This window comes from Notamacropus eugenii, chromosome 7, assembly GCF_028372415.1.
Source record: "Notamacropus eugenii isolate mMacEug1 chromosome 7, mMacEug1.pri_v2, whole genome shotgun sequence".
NCBI lineage: Eukaryota > Metazoa > Chordata > Mammalia > Diprotodontia > Macropodidae > Notamacropus > Notamacropus eugenii.
Genome location: NC_092878.1, coordinates 159073467 through 159094534, shown reverse-complemented (window position 1 = coordinate 159094534; position 21068 = coordinate 159073467). Strand labels below are relative to the sequence as shown.

At 37.2% G+C, this 21068-nt stretch overlaps 1 long non-coding RNA gene across 2 annotated transcripts in view; it reads left to right on the top strand.

Moving 5' to 3' along the window:
- The first annotated feature begins 4879 nt into the window (after positions 1 to 4879).
- The window catches only part of LOC140513592 (uncharacterized), a 36022-nt gene continuing 19833 nt past the window's right edge, over positions 4880 to 21068 (top strand). Inside the window, exons 1-3 of one of the 2 annotated variants that reach the window (XR_011970244.1) lie at positions 4880 to 6508; positions 7241 to 7341; positions 18698 to 19095. This is a non-coding gene — a long non-coding RNA (uncharacterized lncRNA). Of the gene's footprint in view, positions 6509 to 7240; positions 7342 to 18697; positions 19096 to 21068 lie in introns of those variants that run through there. The other variant, XR_011970245.1, reaches the window with a different exon arrangement.

Sequence of the window (21068 nt, the reverse complement as noted above, 5' to 3'; positions counted from 1 at the left end):
TTGGCAAGAGAGTACAAGGCTTACATTTGACTCATTCAGGATATTATTGTTATAATATCAGTTACTGTAAAAATGCAGGTAAATGGGAACAGGTCTGTGGTTTCAATCCAAACTTGTAATCTCTGTGTCTGAGAATCTGAAACTTTTCCTCACAGTCATCACCTTGATATCTCTGCAGTGTTTGATGACTGTTGACCACCCTTTCCTCCTGGATATTCCCTCTTCTCTTGGTTTCTGGGACATTGCTCTTTGTTGTTTATTTCATCTCTGTCTGAGTATTGTCTCAGTGTCCTTTGCAGAATCATCTATATGTCTAAATCATCCTTATTAACTCTATCTCCAAGATCTTAATCTTATTCTTTTTTCTGTCTAACTATCCTTGTCTCCCACTGTCACTCTATCTCTGTCTGTCTGTCTCTCTCTGTTACCCTCTGTCTTTCTATCTGTCTGTCTCTCTGTTTTACAGAGACTCTCTGTGTCTCTCTGCTCATCAGATCTCAATATTGTATACATGCAAAGGACTCCCAGTTCTATAAAAGAAGCTTAGCTTCTTCTCTGAGCTGTTGTCCTGTGACACCAAGTGCCTTTTGCATATTTCATAGTACATATTCTATAGGCATCTCCAATTCAACATAGACCAAGACTGCATAGCTTCTAAGGAAGAATTATCAGGCCTCAATCTTTGCACCTTTTCTTGAAGAATAACACGACCAACTTTGTGAAATTCTGTCGTTAAAATCTATGTAAATGATGCATTTCAAATAAAAATCTCCCCAAATCTATCCTTCCTTCAGACTTCCCTATTTTCTAAAGAGTACCTCCATACTTTCATTCACCAAAGTTCACAAACCCCATTCTTCATTCTTGCTAATCCTATTTAAATGCAAAATCTTATTATTTCTACCTCCTGTAAAAATCTATGTGCCATTCATATACACATGCATATATATTCATAGGAATATATGTGCATATATACGTATGTATGTTTATATTATATATTCGTGTATGTGTATGTAATATGTTCTAGTTACCATCTCTTTTCTAGAATGTGCTAGCATCTTAGTTGTTCTATCTGCCTCAAGTCTGTCCCCATTACCATGAATTCTCTATATGGTTGCCAAACTGATTTTCCTAATGTGAAGGTTGAAATCTATTTGTCAGTTACTCCAAAAACTCCAGTGGCTTTCTAATCCCTCGAGGAACAAATACAAACTACTCTATTTGGCATTTGAACAGCTGGGTGGTGTTATAGTGAATAAAGTGCAAGACCTGGAGTCAGAAAAAATCATCTTTCTGAGTTCAAATCTGGCCTCAGGCATGTACTAGCTTAACACTGTTTGCCTCAATTTTCTTATCTGTAACATGAAATGGAGAAGAAAGTGGCAAACTCCTCTGGTATCTTTGCCAAGAAAACCCCAAATAGGGCTATGAAGAATTGGAAATGACTGAACACTAAACATTTGACACTTAATTCCTTGCTAACATGTACTCATCTCACTTTTTTCACCCTTATCACACATTCCTTACCTCCAAGCATACTGCAGTCCAGCCAAACATGCTTTGTTACTGTTCTTTAGACATGAAGCCCTATCTTCCCACTTTCTGCTTTTTCACTGTCTATTCCTTACATGTGTAACTTCCATCAAAGCACAGGTCAAACACCACTTTCTATATTATTCCTTCTCTTATCTTCCTAAATGCGAATTATTTCCCACTCAGTCACCTTGTAGTGATTTTAAAAGACAGTTAAGCGGTGCCATTGGATAAGGTACTGGAATTGGAGTCAGGAAGATCAGAGTTCAAATCTGTCAGTAGACACTTGCTAGTTGTGAGACACTGGGTAAGTCATTTAATTTCCATATCCTTCCATTTCATCAACTATAAAATGGGGATACTAATACTAACTCCCAAGGCTGTTATATGAGGATATAATATTTTTTAAAGTGCTTAGTACAGTACCTGCCACATAGCAGGCATTATAAAAAAAAGTGCTTGTTGCCTTCCTTCCCTCCTTCCCTTCCTTCCTCTCTCCCTCCATCCCTCATTTCATTCGTTTGTTCATTCCTTCCTTCCTTCCCCCCTACTTATTCTCTTCCTTTCCTTCCTCCCTTTCTTGCTTGCTTTCTAAAATGTCTCCTTCTAGACTGAGAATTCTTTGAGAGCAAAAGCTGTTTGATTTTTATCTTGTATCCCTCATTCCTTTCACAGTGCCTAACACACAGTAGGCACTTAATAGATGTTCACTAGTTTATTCCCTTCTTCACTCTGGTAATATTTGGGAGCCTGGGAGTTGGGGTGCTTCAATTTCTTTAAATGATTCCATGCACTGCCTTTTCATTCTCTAGGCTATAAAAGTGAAGGTAGTCACATTTCATAAATTTCAGCCCACTCCACTCAATACTTTCTTTTCAGGGGTGATACATTTCCTGGCTGTCACTGTGGTGAGTGAAGGAGCTGTCAAGTCAAGTGGCCTGATTTCAGAGACATCTCAGATAGAGAGCACTCAGATTTGTGACTCAGTTCCCTTATCAAATACATGAAGAACAAGAGGTTCGTTTATTTTAAACCTGGGCTAATTAAGAAGTTGACAATTCAGATTTCATGAATCAAAGACATTTTATTTAAGAATAACAGCTGATTTTTTGTGGTGGCAAAAAAAAAAAAAAAGAAAATTAGGGAATGGCCATCATTTGAGAAAGGCTGAATAACTTGTGGTATGCTAAAGTGATGGAATATTATAGTGCTATAAAGAACGATTAGAGTGATGTTTCAGATAAAAATAAACTGAGGAAGCTGTGTATAAAATGATGCAAAGGGAAGTGAGTAAAGGCAGGAGAAAATTGTACACAGAGACATCAATATTGTAATAAAGATCAACTGTGAAAAACTTAGCTCCTTCAATACGATGATCCATAACAATTGCAAAGGATTCATGAAGAAAAATGCTATCCGTTTCCAGAGAGAAAATTAAAGGACTCTGGTTATTGATAAAAACATATTTTTCACCTTTCTTGTTGCTTTTTTTTGCAACATGACTAGTAGCAATATGTTTTCCATGATTTCACATGTATAATGGTTATAATTGCCTTCTAAATGAGGATGGAGGAAAGGAGAGAATTTAGAACTCAAATTTTAAAAAGACAACATTAAAAAAAGTAATAGTTGACTATGATAATAGGTAAATTACAGGAGCTAAAAATGTGAAAGAACTATGAAAATATCAATCATTAATACTTTTTATTCCATTCACTTGGAAAGCATTGTATAATTTCCTACTATGTACTTGGCACCATGGATACAAAGACAAAACTTTGTTATTTTATGTCTTCAAGGAACTTACATTCTATTCATCAATAAGAGAAAAGAAGAGAGGATTATAGTAACTGACTACAGAAAGAGAAAGCAGATATTAGAAAGAGCTAGGTGTGCTAGTGAGTAGAGCCTTGGACCTAAAGTCAGGTCATTTAACTTCTACCCATTTCGGTTTCCTCATCTGTAATATTGGGATAAAAATAGTACTCAACTTCCAGAGTTGTTGTGAAGATTAAATGAGGTGATATTGTAAAGAATTTTGCAAACCTTAAAGGGCTATATAAATACTAGGTGTAATTTCTCTTATTATCATAGAATTCTATTTAATGATTTATTACAAACCTCCTACATGTTAGGCACTATGTTAGGGGCTAATGATGCAAGAGAAATTTTCTTTCCTCTTCCACTCTTCCCTTAAAAAGCTTATTCATTTAGGGGAATAATTCTCTTACATAGACAATGAAATATGCAAAGTAAAAAAAAATAATTTTGGGGGAATCACTGTTAACAACTGGGAAGAACTTAAGCTTAGGCTTCCTCTTAAAGGTGGAAGCTGAGTAGTTTTACAGTATTCAGGAGGCAGGAATGAGAAATTAAACACTTCAGGCACAAAGGACATCCTTTGTCATGACACAGATTAGAAGAATGGAAAGTTGTGTCTGAGACACAAGTAGACAAATGTAGTTGGAATGCAGAGTGTGTGAGTAGGTGATAGGAAATCAGTCTGGAAAAAATCTAGAGCTTCTGGTTTTTATCTGAAAAACAACAGCCAGCCACTGAATGAGTGATTTTGTTTTTTAGCAAGAGAATGACAGCTTTAGGAATGCTTTTGCTTTGGGAATAATAACTTAGCAAAGATTTGTAGGATGGAATGGAGAGGGGACAAACTAGAATCAGGGAGAATAATTATGAGGATATTATAACGGGTCAGATAAGGTTTGAATTAGGAATGATGCCCATGTAAGTGAAGAAGAGAGCGTGGTAGTTGGAGATGTTTGAACTTAGCATCATCAACATTTGGCAACTGATAGTATAGGGAAGAGGAGTGTGCAGAGAGAGGGAGGGAAATCAATGAGTGGTAAATCAGGACAACTAAAAAGATGGTGGTTCCTGTGTAAAAATAAGGAAGTTTGTTAATAAACACTGTGTTGGAACAAGTGAAAACATTACATTCACAAAGTATGAGAGAATCAACAAAACTACTTAGGAAAAGAAATGTAAATATTTAATATTAATCCAAAAACCAGTATTAATTACTTCAACATGAGTATCATTGCCAAAAAGACCCATTTTATTATTGCTATTCTAGTATAGTATCTATTTCTATCTCTTCAAAGACATTCTAACTTCTATGTTTTTATTTTTAATATAGCCAATCAGTGCAAAATTCAGTAATATTCTGTGGGTATTACTTTAAAACATAGACTTTTATATGCCTGAAAAACAATTCTTATTGAAATGTTATCTCAAAGAGATTATAGGCACTGTTGCTGTATCTTTAAGAGTTCAAATGGAATGTTGAGAAAAACAGTTTATGTTGGCAGTTTACAGAAATGAGTTAAGAAAATGGCTTAATTTGAAATGCCTTTCCCTATGGAAAGAAAGAGAAGATAAAGTTTTCCTGTAATCCCTGGAAAATACAAAGAGGGCAAGCTTTAAAAAATAGCTTAGAACAGCTCAATGTGTAGTATTTCTCTACTGGGAGTCAGGGGAAATATATATATGTATTATTTGTGATTCCTTGGGATCTAAATGTAATCTTTGAAGAAGAAAGACAGGAAGAAAGTGAAGAGAAATATCTTCCTCGCTGGAATTATTCCTAAAAATATGTCAAACACTCTTCTCACTATGCCACCTAGTAGGATAGAATTGCCTCTCCTATTAAAATTAGCAATTTATATTCTTATAATAGAAAAGGGCATTTAAACAGTATAAGATGAGATGTTTAATCTGAATATGGCTGCCTCTGTAGTATGGGTTTCCTTCCTTTAATACTCCAGTATTGCAATGGATGGATCTGTGATCTACTGGGTACTCTCTCTAATGGAAAAATATCCTGGTTTGTCCATTCTTTGCAACTCTTTCTGATTGTCTTCCCATAAATTCTCCACAGGATTTCTAATCAATATGCTAGTGGGTTTTTTTAAAGAAATAAATTTTATTGGTATTCAATTTAACAATTTTTCAAAAACAAATGTTGAACTACATCAAAAGGACTATCCTTGTTAAAAGGACAAATGTAGTATAAGACTTATTTTTTTTTAAATTTGGGCTATACACTTCATTTTTTCTGTCTCAGAGAAATGAGGTTTCTCACATTTGTTTCCTGGATAATTGAAGCTCATCATATGAAGTATCAATCTAAAAACTTAAACATTTTCGATAGAAGTCTTTCTCTAACTCTATCTCGTATGTCCCCAACCTCTTAAACAGAGTATATTTAACCCTTTCTTTGACTTGGGACGATAAAGATGCATTTTAATTATTATTGTATTATATTGGGACTAGAGGAAGAATATCAGCACAATCATTGAGGTCTGCAGGATTATTTATCTTTAATTAAAATGTAAAACATTTTTCCAGTTATTCTTTGTGCTTTACACATTATTTATGTTGTAATTTGTTGTCACTTCTTGCTGTTATCAGTGTTCCTACCAAAAAGGAGCCCCCTTGTAACCAATGTGATTAAAACTGTGTCCCCAATAAGCAAATGGATGTTGACTGAGAGTATGAGGAGTTTTCAGTTGAGTAAAAGGCATGAGCCTTAGCGACCTTATGACACTTATTGTGGCTGTTCAAAGGCCTCTTTCCTTTTGTAAAACTTTATTTCTTCCTTCCTTCTTTCTGTCCTTCCTTCCTTCTTTCTTTCTGTCTTTCTTTTTCTGCTTACTGCCAGGTTCTGGGTGGTGTTACAGATAGTTGAGATTGCCACATAGTTGTCCTCCAAATAAGTGAGTTATTATTGTGTCTACATCACAATGTTAAATGGATTGTTATCCCGGATGTGGAAATATTCTCATTACACAGAAGTGGACATCATACTGGTAGTCATTAAACTGATATTCTGTGTGCCTGTAAAATCTGTCAGAAGATGTTGGGCTAGTGCCAATAGGAGATTCCACTGACTTCTCTGCTGGTTTCGCTTCCTTAGGAGCACCAGTATATAACTGCTGCAGCTGGTGTTGGAGTGACCCATGTAAGTATAGGTGTGGGAGTCAAGACAGGGGAAGAGTTGCTGCTCTAGATAACCTAACTGATCACTGAGTTGTAGATGGTGATGGTGTTGAAGAAGCTGGTGCTTTGGGTTTTGTCACTATAACCACCACAGAGTTCTTTTTGTCAGTTTTTTATTCTTTGAGAGCAGTATCATCAGTGAGGATTTTGCCAGCATAAATTAATTTTTCTCCTGCTACTGGAAAGGTATTCAATTTCAGTCTTCACTTTCAGTGCCTTAACTGTCTCCTTAGCATTGATGTTAATCTTGAAGGTCTGTAGTATCTTCAGAGTTATTTGCAAGGTGTGGCCGCAGCTCCGGAATCCCAAGGTTGCTTTGGGTTCCGTCGGTTTCTCATGCCCCTGGGAGGGAACTCGAGGTGGCTGGTGGGATTGGTCAAATTTGCCTTTCTGGGTTGCCTGGGCTGCTGCTGCTCCCCCTGTCCTTTTCCCTCTGCATGATTGGTCACCATCACCTTTTCCCTAAGGCACGGAGGCAGTGGGAGTTTGTCCTCAGAAGCTGCGATCACGTCTGGGAGTCAGTGAGTGAATTCCGCGAGTTAATCAGGGCCTGGTCACCACCATCATTGTTCAACATCCCCCTTCCCCCGTTGGTGGCCTTTTCTGAGTTCCCCTAAACATAATGACAGAGGACCTTTCTGGTCAATCAGTTGGAGTGGCGTTAATCTGACTGAAGTCTCTGCTTTTTTTTCAGGCTGTATCTATCAACAAAAAGTCATAGTTCTCCTTAAAACAGAGGCCAGACGAGAGCAGAAGAGAAGCAGGCTTGGCATCATCTCAATGGTGCAGTCAGAGGTACTACCCTCATTATTCTAACAGCTTGCCAAAAGAGCTGACATGATACATATCAATTATACTCGTTAATTTCAGAGAAGTAAGATGGAAAGCAGATTGGGGGAATATTAAGAACATATGTCCCTCTGTCCTAGAGAAACTTGAGTGGAAATTTGCCCTATTAATGCTTCCTCATTGGCAATCAATAGATTGATACAAAAATAGACACATGATAGATCCATCTGATGGAGTCCTAACAGAGCTGCCCTCAGTCCTAGTATTCTAACTTCAGACCCACTGCACCTGATCTACTCTCTCTTCCAATATCCCGAATTTTTATAATTTTTTTTAATTTTTATTTTTTTATTTTTAGATTTCAACATTCATTTCCACAAAATTTTGAGTTCCAATTTTTCTCCCCATCTCTCCCTTCCCCCCATTCCATAATACCTTGCATTCTGATTGCTCTTTCCCTCATTGTATCCTCCCCTCTATCACACCCCACCCTTCCCTTACCCCCATCTTGTCTTTTTTCTTGTAGGGCAAGATAAATTTCTATACCACATTATCTATATTTCTTATTTCCCAGTTATATGCATTAACAATTATCAACATTCATTTCCAATACTTTGAATTACAACTTCTCTCTCCCCCTCCCTTCCTACCCATCCCCCCTGAGAAGGCAAACAATTCAATACAGGAAAATACAAGTGTCGTTTTGCAAAAGACTTCTATAATAATCATGTTGTGTAAGACTAACTATATTGGCCTCCATCCTACTCTGTCCTCCCCCTTTTTTTCTATTCTCTCATTTGACCTTGTCCCTTCCCAAAAGTGTTTACTTCTAGTTACTCCCTTCTCCCATTTGTTCTCCCTTCTATCATCCCCCTCACCCCACTTGACCTCTTCTCCCCTACTTTCCTATAGCGTAAGATAGATTTTCATACCAAATTTAGTGAGCATGTTATACCCTCCCTAAGTCATATGTGGGGAGAGTAAGTTCCACTTTTCTTCTCTCACATCCTCCCTTTTCTCCTCCATTGAACAAGATTTTTCTTATCTCTTTTATGAGTGATAGCCTGCCCCATTCCATTTCTCCCTTTCTTCTCCCAGTAATGTTCTCTCTCATCCCTTAATTTCATTTCATTTTTTATGGATATCATCTCTTCTTATTCAACTCAACCTGCACTGTGTGTGTGTGTGTGTGTGTGTGTGTGTGTGTAATCCCTCCACCTACCCATACTCGGCATTCTGAGAAAAGTCTAAAGAGTTACAAATAGTGTCTTTTCATGTAGGAATGTAAACAGTTCAGCTTTACAAAGTCCTTTATGATTTCTCTTTCCTGTTTACCTTTCTATGCTTCTCTTGATTCTAATTTTTGAAAGTCACATTTTTCTATTCATTTCTGGTTTTTTCATAATGAATGCTTGAAAGTCCTCTATATCATTGAATGACCATTTATACCCTTGAAGTATTATACTCAGTTTTTCTGGGTAGGTAATTCTTGGTTTTAATCCCAGTTCCATTGACTTCTGGAATATCCTATTTCAAGCCCTTCAATCCCTTAATGTAGAAGCTGCCAGATCCTGTATTATCCTGATTGAATTTCCACAATACTCAGATTGTTTATTTCATGCTGCTTGCAATATTTTCTCCTTGACCTGGGAACTCTGAAATTTGGCCAGAATATTCCTAGGAGTTCCTCTTTTTGGATCTCTTTCAGGCTTTGATCAGTGGATTCCTTGAATACTTATTTTGCCCTCTGATTCTGGAATATCAGGACAGTTTTCCTTGAAAATTTCATGAAAGATGATGTCTAGGCTCTTTTTTTGATCCTGGCTTTCAGGTAGTCCCAAAATCTTTAAATTGTCTCTCCTGGATCTATTTTCCAGGTCAGTTGTTTTTCCAGTGAAATGTTTCATATTATCTTCTGTTTTTTCAATCTTTTGGTTTTGTTTTTGAACTTCTTGGTTTATCTCATAGTCATTAGCTTCCCTGAACTCCAGTTTCTCTTTGAAAGAACTATATTTTTCAGGGAACTTTTTTGAACCTTCTTTTCCATTTGGCTATTATGCTTTTCAATGTCTCCTTCTCCTCATTGGCTTTTTGGACCTCTTTTTCCAATTGAGTGAGCCTATTTTTAAAGGTGTTAGTTTCCTCAGCATTTTTTGGTTCTCCTTTAGCAAACAGCTGACTCATCTTTCAAGCTCTTCTATGACTTGAATCCATTTCATATTCATTTTGGGGGTACTGGAGGCAGAAGCCTTGACTTTCTCTGACAGTATGCCTTGTTCTTCCTCATCTGAAAGAATGAAAGGAGACACTTGCTCACCAAGAAAATAACCCTTCATGGTCATTTTTTCCCCTTTTGGGGGCATTTTCTCAGCCAGTTTCTTGACTTCTGAATCCTTTGTCAAGAGGAGGGTCCTAGTGTTCCTCCTCCCCCCAGTATTGTGCTCAAGGTTGAGATTCAGATCAGCTACTCAATTCCTCCTGGGACTTTGACTGGGGGTGGGGCCACCACTGAGGGCTGAGGTTCAGGTCAGCTACTCAGTTTTCCCAGAAGTTTTAAGCTGAGCTGCCTAGACAATGGACCCAGGCTGCTTCCAAGGCCACTGTAGCCAATTGCCACCTGTCGCTGCTGCTGCTGCCTCCTCTGTCACCCCCTGGGGCCAGTGCTGGGGTGACCCCATTTCCCTCTCAGTCAGCTGGGAAAGCAGTCCCACATTGACCTTTGGAACTTTCCTTGTTGCTCGTGGATTGAGGCATCTGGGACCCTCCCTGCTGGGAATTCTACCCTGGAGATCTGTTCAGGTTCTGTTCCTGCAGTGCCACATGGCCAGGACTGGGCTCTGCTCAGCTTATCGACCTGTGAGATACACCTTTCCTGTTAGCCTTCCTGGTTATCTTAAGGGAGAAACCTCTATCACTCTGTTGTTCTGTGGCTTCTGTTGCTCTAGAATTTGTTAAGAGTAATTTTTTACAGGTATTTTGTGGGCTGTGAGGGAAGTGCTAAAGTACAGGCATCTTTCTACTCCACCCTCTTGACTCTGCCCCTCTGACTTTTAAATATATGCCTCACTGCTCACTAAAACAACAGGTGTGTCCCTGAAACTCATAGTTTTCACAGAAACACATGGAAATCTAGCCATCACTTCTACCTAAGCACTGTCCCCAGACCCATTCCTCCTACTTCTCACAGAAACAGTTGTGTTCTTGTACTACTCAGGCACAATCACATCATCCACTTAGCCCAAGACAAGACCACAATACCTAAGTATCCATCTTGACTGCACAGTACCACAATAGCTAGCAAATCAGAAGACAGCACCAAAAGGATGTAGAGCAGGATTCTTGATCACCAAGCCATAGAAAGGGCCCACTCTTTGATAACATTTGAGCAGTGATAGTATGGAATTGAGCTACAAGTAACTTATGTAGAGAGATCTATTATAACATCATTACCATATATACATACCCCACTGACTTATGCATTATGGGTAACCACATGCACAGTTCCACTGAAGCTGGGATCCCTCTTTCATTACCTAATCCCTTAACAAACTCCTCCTGCCTTTTAAATACTAATCATATTTCTATATTCTATGTAAATTTTGATTATATAATCAGCATCATATGCTCTTTAAAGCTGTATGCCTTGGCTTACGAAAGTGGCCAAATTCCTCTAAGGGGAGGAATTTAGCCACTCACCAGGGCCTGAAACCTTAAAATTGTAATAAATCTTTCCAACTGTCTTGGAGTTGACCTGAGTCTTTGAAATTCTTTAGAGACATCCCACCACAACTCTACATGATCCTCATCACATACAGAGAAAGCTAGAAACATATAGATAGATATTAGGTAAATGGATGAATGAATGATGAATAGGCAGATAAATTAATAATTGATCAAATGAATGAATAAAAAATAAATGAATTAATTAGCTTCTTTGAGAAAACAGGCTTTACAGGTCTAGTCCTCTGAGTAGGTTTTTCTTTTTCTCCATTTTCAATTTTGATTTTTTTTTTAACAATTCACTTTAATGCACACTAACTTCCTGCTATGTGCTATGTGCAGAGCAGTACAATAGAAGGTAGGAATCTGAACTTCAAATTAGGAAGTACTCAATTTAAATCCTGCCTCAGACCCATAAATGCTCCACTTTTCTTTCAAATAAGATAATTTCTGGTTCTGCTACTTAACAGGTACTTAAAGATGCTTACTCCCTTTCCTCTTCTTACCTATAAAATAGGGTTGATATTGGTATGTTTCTCACAGGATTGTTTTGAGGACCAAAGGAAATAATATATGTCAAAGTGCTTTGCAAATCCAGATTTGCACTATAAACACCAGCTGCTATTATCATTCTTTAAGCAATAGATGCATTTCAATAGAATGTTTTAATTGTCCATTCATGATCTGTTATCCCCCATTGCCAGTATTTGCCAGTCACATATTTCTTTGATAACATTTCTTACTTTTCTTTTGAATCATTTCCCATTTATAATGTATTTTGGATAGTTTCTGACTACCACTGCACTTGGGATGACTTCAAACTTTAAGTCTTCATCCTCTATAGGTTAGGGATTTTTTACAACTTGGAGAAATATGACTTCAGATGAGTAAATCTCACATCAACAAATGTAGCCTGATAACTGTGATATACTTTCATTTTTAAGATGCATATTGTGCAGAGTCTAATGCTGTCATTGCAAACACATGCATGAACACAGAGCCCCATATATTGCTTTTGTGGTTGATATGCAGTCATATCAACTTTACAGTCATCCTTTATAGTGAGAACATGGGGGGATTAATATTACAAACAATTGCAGCACCACCAATAATAATGATAATAGATATTCTTGTGGCACATACAAATTTGAAGAGTGTTTTCTATAAATGTTGCTGTAGGCATAGTCCCATAGGTCTATTAAGAACAGTGTTTGCTGCCAAAAAAAATTAAGCCAAACCTACTGACTGGAAAGCAATGGGGATCCACAAATCATTTCCAGTTATCACTAACCATGTATGATTAGAGTTTATTCATTATCATGAAAAAAATTCAAAATCTTAATCATTATAGAAATAAAAAAATTTAATCCAGGTCCAAAGATAGTCTTATAAAAATATTCTGGGAAAGTCTCGGAAACTAACAATCCTTCAGAATCACTCTCTTTAACTGTCTCAACTCTCACCCTAGGGTAATGTTGGGGAAATATATTCTCATGTGGCAAATTTTTACTCTTAATCTTGAACCCTGAATTTATGGTATTATCAACATAAAAATGCAGATAAGTATTCAGAAAAGTGATTAAAGGCTATGACAGCACTCGTAGCTAAGTTCATTTCTCTATCTTCCATTCTTTTTTCCAGTATTTTTTTATGAAGAAACAAATTAAGATTTAACCTCTGGTTGGAAATTTTCCAAATACTATATACTCAGAAAAACAAAAGAAAGGAGTTATTGAATGGACTTCACTCTCCCCAATTGCCAGTTTGACCATCTCATACATGGTTTTTCTCTTCTCACTCTCTTGTCCATGTGCTATTCTGCTGATATTTCTCCTTCACACTTTGCCTCCCTTTCTGAAAATCCAAAGTGAGAGAAAGTTCCCCTCTTGAAGTCATGGAAACTCCAAACAAACTGAACTCCACTAAATGTTTCTGAGTATTTCAGTTACAGTATTTTTTATCATCCTTTGAACGTCCTCCAAAGTCTCTGTGATCCTGACTTTTGCAAACCCAAACCTATATATGTGAAACAATTTAGAGGAATGAAATGCAAACAATGATGGGGGTGTAGTTGTTGTTTAATCTGGTGTTGAGGGTGGCATTTGAACTGATCTTTGAAAAGAACTAAGAATGTCAGGAATTAGAGAGAAGAAGTTAGAGGAAATTGAGGCATAGAGTTATTAAATGATTTCCCCAGAACCAATCAGCTGTGTTGTGATTTTCAATCTAGGTCTTGACTTCAAATTCAATGTCTTATCCATTATCAAATATAGTGATAGTATTATAAAGATCGAATACTGACCATGGGGAACAACAAATATGCCACTTAAGTTGGAAATAAGATGTTGGAGAGAGCAAATTGAAATAATTCTGGAAAGATCTTTAGAGGCATATTGTGAGGGACTTTGAGTGAGAGCAGAGTTAATGCTTGGAGGATTTATTAGATACACTGAGAGGCTATGTAACATCATTTCCAATGAAATCAATTTTTGCTAGTTACCATAGGAACCAGAATATAAAAAAAAAAACATGTTCAAATCTTAGAAATGTGTTAATTAGCTAGTGAGACTTGAAAGACATTTAATAGCTAAATTAGTCTCATCCCCTCAATTCATATCAGGAAAGTTGGGTCGAGACATTGTCACCTGTCCCAGATTCCACATTTACCCAGTTAGGCAAGACAGTACTAGGCACATGTTTCCTGACTTACAGCCCATTGATCTCAACAGTATATTGCAATATTTTTCCCAACTCTATTGTTGATTGTTAACTAGGAAAGAAACACTAGGAATTTCTAGATGTCTGAGAGGTGTCAGTTTATGCAAACTAAAGGAAAAGCACTTTTAGAGAAGAAGAGTTTGTTAAAAACTAATAGAATTTGAATGAATATTTACATGTTCTTAACAACTTGAGTAAGTCACTTTATCTCTATTTTTAAAGACATATTCAAAATGAGAGTCAGAAGTATTGCAAGCTATTGACAAACATAAGAAATACTAGAAAACTGTAATCAAAGCTCTTGAAATAAAAATAATGTGCTAAGGCACCACTTTATATATCTCTGATTATGAAAAATGACAAAAATGGAAACTGATAATTTAGGAGTGTGTGACAAGACAGAAACACTAATGCATCATTTGTGGTATTATGGATTAAATTTGCACAAAACAACTTAGAACTATATCCCAAAGGTCATGAAACTGGAAAATCACTTTAACTCAGTAGTATCACCATGGAACACCCCATCCCAAGAGAACAAAGACAGAGATAAATGACCCATGTGGAAGCAGAGAAATAAAGAGAAAATTGATCTCATTGATTTGGGTACTGCTATTGAGATTATGGTATATGAGTATATAATATTATTGTTCTGTAAAATAATGTCCACCCTTCTATACATCATTTTTTCCTATTCCTTCCCCATGTGTATACATACATACACACACACGTGTGTATATATATATATACATATATACACATGTGTGTGTATCCCTCTTAAACCCATTACAGATGGAAGTAGGTTACCAGAACTACCAGTCCTCCTCCCCCATCTAATTCCTTTGTATTGATTCTTCCTCTTACACCTCATTTATATAACAAAATTACTCTTTTTAGCTGTTCCTGAATGGTTTTACTTTTTAAATTCATATCCTACTCAGATTTTCCTCAATCTTACTTATGAGCTACCCAATTATTAATAAGAATCATAGACATACATTTTATATTTTTTATACATGAAAAGCAAAAAGTAAACAGTCTGCCCTTATAAATCCTTTAAATTAGTATTTGGTATGGACCTTATACTTCTCTTGGTTCAAGATTTTGGTCAAATCTATTCAGTTCAGGATTTTTTAAAACAAGGTCTTGAACGTCTGAGAATTTTTTAAATGTCCATTTTTTTTTTCATTCAGAATAATATTTAACCTTGCAAGGTATGATATTATAGGCTGAAACCCCAGTTCTTTTGTTCTTTGACATATTATGTTCCATGACAAATGGTCCTTTAATGTCTCTTCTGCTAGGTCTTATGTGAATCTAACTGTGGCACCACCATGTTTAAATTGCTTTAATCTTGATGCTTTTAATATTTTATCCGTGAGCTAGAGACATCAGAATTTGACTATGATATATCCCATTTTCCTCATAGGATCTCTATTAAGTGGTGATGGATAGATTTTTTTTTCTATTTCTACTTTGCCCCCTTGTTAAACAATTTTCTTTAATTATTTCTCATATTATTGTTATCAAGATTCTTTTTGTGAATGTAACTTTCAATTAGTTCGATTACTTTTATATTTTTCTTTGTTGATTTATTCTCCAAATCTGTTGTTTCTCTAATAAGATGTTTCACTTTTTCTTCTATTTTTCTCATTATTCATATTTTGGTTAATTATTTCTTCATCTCTTATAATTTGATTGGCTTTCCTTTACCCAAGTCTAATTTTCAAGGTGTCATTTTCTTCCTTAAGATTGTGGATTTTCTTTTCTAATTGGTTGACTTTTCTTTCATAACTGTCTTCTTTGTCTTGGATTATTCTAATATTTGTCTTTAGTTTTTCCTCCATCTGTCTTGTTTGCTTTTTAAACTTTTTAAAAAAATCTTCTAAGAATTCTTTTTGGTCAGGTGACCATTTGACATTTGTCTTTGGGGGTTTCTTTACTTCAATATCCTCCTCTGCAGATGAACCCCGGTCTTCTTTATTCCCATAATAGCTTTCCATTGTTGAATTCTTTCTCCTTTGTTTGTATATTTTTTGTGGTAATAGCTTAATTTTTGTAATCACCAGTAGCCCTGGGGCATGAGAAATGGTGCCTCTTGCCACAGATCTTCAGTTATCCCTTCCTGCTCGGAACCAAAGCCAAACCTCTTATCTCCTATAAGTGCTCACAGTGAGGGGCTTTTTGCTCCACTGCTTCTGCACTCAGCTGATGCATGCTCATTCCTTCAATTGTTCACCCCAGCGCAGCTGTATCTGGTGTTCCATAACATCAGAGGTTCTCTCAGTTATCCTGGACTGACACACCCAACTCCTCTCATTATCCAAGGGGGTAAAAGTTCCTGTGGCTGAGGCCAAGGCAGCCCCTCAAACCGACTAACCCTAGGGGTTCCTGCTTGTTGTATAAGCGCTTACCTCTTGTTGTTAAAAGGGCCCCTAACCTGGAGGTGTTTACTCTTCATAAGGATGAAATATTCTGGGACTTCTTATCTTCCCAAATTGTCCCCCAAAGACCCCTTTTGTGTCCCAGTTCTTATTTATCTCTACCCACATTTTGTTCACCCTAAAGTGCTATTTCCACTCTTTTATGGGGAAAAATCTTAAGAGTTTGGAATATTCTCACCTACTCCAAGATGTTCCCAGAATCATCTCCTTTTTTTTTTTTTTAAAGAGGCTACTGGGGTTAAATGACTTGCTGCAGGTCACACAGCTAGTCATTATCTGACTCTAGGAACGGTGTTCTATCCGGTGCACGTGTAGTAGCAGAGGAGAAGTGAGACTGGTGACCTGTGCAGCCCTTCCTCACTCAAAACAAAGTCAAGTGCAAACCATGTCATCCTTTCTCTGATGACATGGTCTTCTTCAGCAACAAAGGATGAACACAATAATCTATGAGTAGACACAGCTGGCTGAATGGGGACCCAGAGAGTTGGGTAACTCAACTTCTCCTCTCCTGTCTGTCTTCCCCCTTCCTTCTCCTCTCCAAAGGAAGTTAAATTTGGATGGCCAAAAGATGCCCAGTTGACTTGGGTTTTACTGGATGGTTTCTTTCCTTTCCTTTCCTTTCCTTTCCTTTCCTTTCCTTTCCTTTCCTTTCCTTTCCTTTCCTTTCCTTTCCTTTCCTTTCCTTTCCTTTCCTTTCCTTTCCTTTCCTTTCCTTTCCTTTCCTTCCCTTCCCTTCCCTTCCCTTCCCTTCCCTTCCCTTCCCTTCCCTTCCCTTTCCCTTTCCTTCCCTTCCCTTCCCTTCCCTTCCCTTCCCTTCCCTTCCCTTCCCTTCCCTTCCCTTCCCTTCCCTTCCCTTCCTTTCCCTAAAACTTTAAACCAACTGCACTCTCAATCTGGGAGGCCAATGGGGCCTTGCCTAAGGGCTCTTCTGCACCCTCCTACCTTTAGATTGATTATAAATACTAGCTGTTGATGTTTCCCTTCCAGTCTGACGTCTTTCTTTTGTTTGACTTCATTAAAGGTGCCATACCCTAGCTACTTCTTAAAGAGACCTATTCAGTGAATGCGCATTACTTCACATTAAGGCCTAGGTCATCTCCACTCATCCTGATGAATATCTACTCACTGGATTCAGATGACTCTGGAGGAGAAGTGAGGCTGGTGACCTGCACAGCCCTCTCTCACTCAAAACAAAGTCAAGTGCAAGTCATGTCATCATTTCTCTGATGGCATGGTCTTCTTTGGCAATAAAGGATGAACACAATGTATTAGCATCACCCTCGTAAAACAGTCTCAGTAGACAGGCTCACCCAGACTAACTAACAGGTCTCAAATGCATTGGTGCATTAGAGGAATGTCTATCTCAAGAATGTAAAGACTTCCCCTGGTGGAATGGGCAGATGAGAACAATTTGTTCCAATGGCCAGGAAGTGGCTTAATCAGGTACTGTCGTGCTTAAAGCTTGGTTCAGAAATCAAGCATGTCATGGGCTTTCATTGTATCCAGGTCATCACCAGTGATCATGAATTTGTCTTGCCACTGGACTTTGATCACTCTGGAGGAGAGAGTGAGACTGATGACTTTTCACAACTCTGCCTCATTTATATCCAATTCATGCACAAGTGAAGACAAGACTCATCTTCCACTCTTTTATTTTTTTACTACGTACCTTGAAGTCCTATGGCCACAGGAGAGTGCAGAAATAGTAACTTCAGATACACTGGCAGCTGAAGCTACAGCCCTGCTTACAGACAGCTCAGGGCACTTGTTCTTCTCACTGGACTTAAGTAGCAGTGGGATTCATCAACCTCCTGGATGTCTGAGCTGTTGCTGTGGTTGTTTATCCTTTGTTTTCAAAGAGGACCATGACATCAGGAAAATGATGTCATGACTTGGAACTGAACTGGATTTAAGTGAAGTAGAGCTGTGCAAAGAAATCTTTTAAAGACCTCACTCTTCACCTCCTGGCATGAGGAAAAGGCTAGAAAAACTATCCTAAAATTATCAGCATCATTAAATCCTGGCCTGCTTACCTCATCAGGCACAGATCCTGTGTCAATCAAAACATATATAAACATATATAAAAAGTTATTTTTGATTGTTTTGCAAAGATTATTTCATTCATCATCTGTACATGGAATATGTGCATGCTCATGGGCAGCACAAAAATCTAGTTGACCTGAGAGACAATCAGTTCTTTTTATAAGACAACTCAGCAAGTACTGCATCAAAACAGCAGCCCTGAATGCAACATGTCTGGCAAGTGAAGGCATCAAGATTAGCTATCACACTGATGTTAAAATATTTGACTTATAAAGTCTATAAATCAAGACTAAAGTACAGGGAGATTTGGTACATGATTTTTGTTGTTGTTGACAGCTGATTATGCCTTCAGTGCAGCCTCTGAGGCTGAGATGTAGCAAACTATGGGTCCATTCTCTACTGTTTATGCTAATTTTGACCTAATATTTAATTCCAAGAAAATACAGGTTCTTCACCAGCCACCACCACACCATCTATACATGGAACCATCATTTACAGCAAATGAAGAAAGACTTAATTCTGTGGCTAAGTTCATTCACCTTGGCAGTATACTTTCCAGGGATGTTGATGAGGTTGATACATGCATTGTAAGAGCATTTGGCAGGCTTCAAAAGAAAGAGCGCAACAAAAAAGACGTGAGGCTGCCAGCAAAGCCGTTGTGATTACTATAGTATGCCTCTGAAACCTGTAGAATATACTGGTCTCATGTGAGAAAACTGAAATGTCTTTTGTACACATCACTCAAACTACCAGGCAACAACATCTTCCTCGTTAAAATTCTTCTGTTACTAGATATCTGGGATAATTTTTCCTTATGCAATGCTTATATTAGCTTAGTGACATAAACATTCATAAATGTCTAACATTTCATTTTAAGGCATAGTAAAATGGATTCTAATTCCCAAGAAGTCATGTTGTAATGCACCATTGAAAGAATTATGAGCTTATTTTCTCTAAGAATGTCATCAGAGGACAAAATATGCCAGAATGTACCATGTTAGTAAAACTTTGAGTTGTGTCCCAACAACAGACCTCATTTTCAAGAATCAACCTAGCTCAATGTGGATTGGATTATTGCTAATACTTTGACTACCAGTTGAGAAATTCTTTAGCCATTGAAATCCATGGTCTCAATATCAAAATCATAATGGGACTTAATCCTGTAGAGCACTTTGCTACTTTTTGAGTGCCCATGGCACAGTGGGAGAAAAGAAGGGGCAGAGGATCCTATGAATCAGTCATTTTTAGAGCATCTGTAAACAGTAGAGTGAGAGAACTGGCTTGTGAACCCACTAGTTCACATTCCTAGAACAGCGTTGAATTCCCACCCCTGACACATATGGGCTGTGTGACCCTGGATGTGTTATTTAATTTTTCAGTAGGAAATCTATAGTATTATAAGCTGTAAAAAAGCACAACATGCATTGGTAGAGGAATTCACCTCATCCAAATAAAGACCCTATCCCTGACTTCCCTATAAATATCAGTTTAGTTGCTGGTAATCTAAATTTGACCATGTAGTAATAATCAATAAGTCCGGATATGGCTGAATGAACCGAATATAAACCACTGGCATCTTTCTCATAGATGACATTGGAATATTTGAAGAAGTTAGAGCAAAGTGAAATGTTGTTTCACAGGTACATCTGGAAAGAATTATTTGTACAGGTAAACAAAGAATTTGGAGGATATACTTTACTCTCTGTTCTCAGGTATCTTTCCTGATAGAATATGAGTTAAGGGAATTCTAGGATAAAATATTAATATTTAAATGAAATATTTTTTAATACTCAGTGATTTCAATATCAAGGTGTGTATAGGGAAGGATACCAAAAATACATTGGAGAATATGGCTAAGTATCAACCAGCAAAATAAGTCCTCAGTTTGTAGAAGTTTCATGCACATATGACCGCATATACATACATACACATATGATATTTATAGGCTCTAGGAATGTGAACTAGGGAGTTAACAAGCCAATTATCTCACTCCAATGTTTGCTTTGAATATATGTGTGCTCATATATATATATATACATATATACATACCTGTACCTACACACATACATATACCGATATACATACATATATATGTGTGTACATGTGCTTATGTATACATGTGTGAAAATGTGTGTAAATATATATGCGTGTGTACATATATATTTATATGTATGTATATGTATACACACATATATAATTAGAATTAAAGTCAGAAGATATTGCATAAAATTAAAACAGCTTGAGTCAACATATTTAAGAAAGGAAATTGTGCAAAAAAGTGGGAAACAGATAAAGGAATGGACATCAACCTAAATCATCAAAATTTCCTATGATGTTTCCCTGATATAAAGCAATTGGCACCAAAAAAGAGACCAAAAGAGTCTACAAACTAAGCCAGAGGGAAAATTACATAAATCTATACATTAATAGACTATGTTATTAATCATATATTTGCCATATATGACAGCTGTTGGCACGCATTTAGGAGACAAGATCATTTATAAAATCATGCCGTGGAGTATATTAGAATATTATGAATAGTATTACTTCACTTACCGGTAAGAAATAAGGTATGGGGGCTGCAGTCAAGATGGTGGAATAGAAGCAGGGACTTCTAGAGTTTCCCTGCCAGGCCTAGAGGCCTGAGGGCTACCCGAGTCTTCTTACCTCTATCCCGAGGTCTTTGGTTGGCCAAACCGGATGCTCGTATGAGAGAAAGGACGTTCCAGAGTCGAACAAGGGTTGAGCTTTATTTCAGGGTCTAGTTACAAGTGCAGGGGAATTCTTCCTTAGGAGGGAAAGAGAATC